Raw genomic sequence first — 3999 nt, forward strand, 5'->3', positions numbered from 1 at the left:
TTTAGAAAAGCGTTTTAATGAGTCTTCTTGTTAGCAGGCTATAGCTTAATGCCATTTGGCTCTCCCTGAAGACTCTTCTAAAATTATTCCTGATCTCGAGACTTATTTTACTTTAAAGTAAGCGGACATGCTCTGAGTCTTGAGCTGGTTCATTAATTGCCTGGTGAGGAGTGAGTAACCGAGAAAACTTGCTGGTGTCCTTTGGCAAAATTTGGGCCTATTAAAACCACGTTCAGAAGCTCACATGCTGGCCTGGGAAGACTGACCCCCACACCGTTCACTCCCCATGTGCCCGTGGTTGTACTATTTTGTGTCCTCCGTGACCATCCAGCCTGACCTCAGGTTGCTGTCCTTCTCACTGGCCTTCCCCTCACTTCCCGCAGTCTTTGCCATGACCCTCCCCAGTTATTTTTCTTTCCAAGTCTTTGAAATAAAAATGTAAAGTACTTTCCTACATATGTTCTTTAAGTTCTCTTGGATAATGAGCCATCGTTATTGTGGGTGAGAAAGATGATCACTGATTCATTTTGTGGGGAAAACATGATACAAATTAATTTTCAGTATTGGCAGGTATTTGTACTTACACTTCCCTGTGCTTAAAATAATATTTCTTGCCATTTGAAAAATGAATTCAATATTATGATTGGTAAATATTGCTTATAAGAATTATAAAACTTTCTGTAAAATGTAGGCTATCTCAACTGTGACTGCATAGTGGTAATTCGAATTCGCTCTGATGATGCTCAGGCCCTTGGGCAACCTCTCTGGTCTTCCATTTTCCTGTGTATGAAACAAGATGAGTTTCATCTCTACCATTCTAACATTTTTTGGACCAAGGAATGTTTAGCTACCCAGCTAAAAGTGATGACTCTTGCCTACCTCAATGATCTATCCCTAAATATGGATTTTAGGATATAGGATTAAAAAGGGCATTACTGGATTCACCTTTCTAGTTTTCTCCTCCTTCTTCCATCTGTCTCTTCTCTGTACGCTAATAGATTTTAAGATGATGAAACAGACCCTGAGGGGTTGTCTTTCTTTACATGATCGGAGCTAGAGGTGGACATGGCCACTAGGAGGTAACAGTGGAAATATTTTTGAGCCTTACTTTTCCTTAAAGGAAGTAACAGGACATTCCTCACCAGAACAATGTCAACAAGGAAAGTTTTCACTTTCTTCCTTAGCCTGTTTGCTCATCATGAGCAGTTACATATTCAAATGAATCTGTCAGGGACAAGAGTCTGGTGCTTGAGTTCCTGCTCGGCCCGATGACATTGATTTGTGAGCATAATGCTCGGCTGCGGGATGTGTGACAGATAAATTTTATCAAAATTAAGGCACAATTAAACATTTCATCTTCCTAATTACTGGCTGTAGATTCAGCCTGATGACCATGTGCTGTAAGAAATCAGCGACCATTACACATTTTAATGGAGCACAGCTGTCTTACAGCTTGGTAATATTTGCACAGTGCCACAGAACTGTAATTTATGATAAAAAGAAAAAATGTGTATTGGCGCTTTTTTGCCAAAATAGATTAAGGATTCATATACTTTAATGAGATTTGGACCTAGTCTTGGATTATCGTTATAAATGATTTATGTGCATGTTGGTGGACTCCTGTAGTTCAGAGTCGATTTGTGTTTTGGTCTACCAATATGTAATTCAATATCTCATCTTGAGCCAATACCTATCACTTTCCCCCTTTTCTATTTCTTTTGCGTCTTACATTTCTTCCTGTCGTCTCACAAAGAAGGACAGATGGGCAGGTAAACAAAACAAAAAGGCAAGGGCAGGAAGGGCCTTGTGGAAAACAACTGTAGCTTCTTAAAAACTCTTTGGGAGGGAGTGTAGGGAAGGGTGGAGGTGCCCTGGCCGCGGGAACAGAGGCAGCGCGGGACCTGTCTGCACCAGCCCCGGCCTTGGGAGCAGCCACCAATCTTCTCCAGCAGCAGACAGGCCTCACAAGGACCAAACCCGACTGCAGCACTGGCCTTTGCTCTTCTGAGAAGAGAGGAGACTGACGATTAAACCCTCTTCCTCGGGACGCCTGGGGGGCTCAGTCGGTTAAGCGACTGCCTTCACCTGGGGTCCTGATCTCAGGGTCCTGGGATCGAGCTCCGCATTGGGCTCCCTGCTCAGCGGGGAGCCTGCTTCTCCCACTCCCTCTGCTGCTCCCCCTGCTTGTGCTCTCTCTCTGTCTGTCAAATGAATAAATAAAATCTTTGAAAAAATATAAATCCTTTTCCTCTTCTGCTTCTTCATTTGTAATGGGGGGAAAGACTCATTTGATCCCCTTTCCTGAGATTGGGTAAGAACACTAATGAGGAAGACTCTCGGTTGTTCGTATAAAAGGCAACACGGCAGAGCTACCATCTCCTCACTACTGCTACTCTAAGGACTTCCAGGCTGGGAATTTGGCTCTACTTCCTGTTAACCACTGCTGGTATGTGTCTCTTTATCACCATTCTCACTGGAAGAACACTCGAAAGTGCATGTGTGTGAATGAATGGTGGTCTGCAAATCGGTCACGGTAGGGTCATGAATAGTCAAAACATGTACATGGAAATTGTATATAAACTGCTGGTGCCTGGTGCATAGTTGTGAATAAACTGGGGAGCAAATGTAAAGTAAGTATTAGGCCGATTAAATGTATCCAGGTAAACTAATGCCACATCTCCAATCCTCCTTATGTGAAAAGGATGTGTATCTTTTCAGAAATATTTCTTTTCAGAAAGCACACTGTGGCTGAGAGAAAAAGGCAAGATACCAGAATCTACATGAATCTGCTCAATTTAGGTGTTAACTTGCCTACTGCAAACAGAGAACATATCCTAATGAATTCAGAAGGCCTATATATATATATGTAACAGGGAAAGAAGAGCTCATCATTTTATCATCCCGATCTTCTCCAGGCTTGATTTATTTCGGCACTCATATGCTGGAATGTTTCATACTGTACCAGGTTGCATATGCTTGCACACTAATTCTCAATTGCCGTATGCAGTTTGTGACAACCATCTGCTTCGACCTCCCTTTGAGTTCTTTCTCCCACTCAGCCCAGCTGAAGTAAAAATATGGACAGAAACAACTTCTGCAGGGAAATGAAAAAGTTAATAGGAGAGTGAAAGTTATATTGTGTATCTGCCTTTTGCATGGATGTGCTCCTGCAACTTATGCTCCACTTATCAAATATTTCTGAAATGCAAAGCCTGACACTTAGCAGAAAGCTGTAAAGAATGCCATGTTTCCTCTGACAGTCTTGGCTGTGGAGGAAAGGTAATAATAAAATATGTACATCTAGTGCACATGGCGACACTAGAGCCTACTAGCACTGCTCCAGCAACCTAGACTTACGGTATGTAGCACCTTGTCACATACCAGAGGGCGAGTGGGGGAGAGGAGGAAGGACGAGAGAAGCAAGCATATTTGAAAATGCCCGAAAAAAAATCAACAATCCATTTTGGAGTTTGACTTGAAAAGGAGGGTTGATACATATTTCCTAAAAATTATTGTATCAGGGTCTAGGAGAAAGAACCTCTATAACTACAGAGCTCAAATCTCGTATCTTTTTGCGTGGAGCAGGAAAGGAGAAACAGGAAGAGGTGTCTGAGAATTTTAAAAACAGATATTAAATCTGTGTATTTGTGTTTGAGAAAGAGTTTTTTAAAAAAAACAAGGAATGCTTGGGTTATGAGAAAACACACCACTGTCATGAAAATGGTTGTATTTATTATAACTTCATCAAATCAAAGGCACCACCAGTTGTGACAGACCTGATCTCATGAATGCTGAAATGTGAAAAAGTTACATGTTAAAAACAGTGTGAAGTTCTATATCCCTATCTAAATATGTATATCTAATTCTACATCTACATCCGTATCTATGTCTCTCACCCAAATTGATCAAAGTATGGTATCTAGATCGTCCATATCACGTGCGTGTGTCTAACCACAAGAACAAAGAAAAATGACCTTGGGGCCCAAGAAGAATGATGGT

The sequence above is a fragment of the Eumetopias jubatus genome, unplaced genomic scaffold (genome assembly GCF_037043125.1).
Source record: "Eumetopias jubatus isolate StellerSeaLion01/CBP00866 unplaced genomic scaffold, mEumJub1_p1.0 scaffold_4, whole genome shotgun sequence".
NCBI lineage: Eukaryota > Metazoa > Chordata > Mammalia > Carnivora > Otariidae > Eumetopias > Eumetopias jubatus.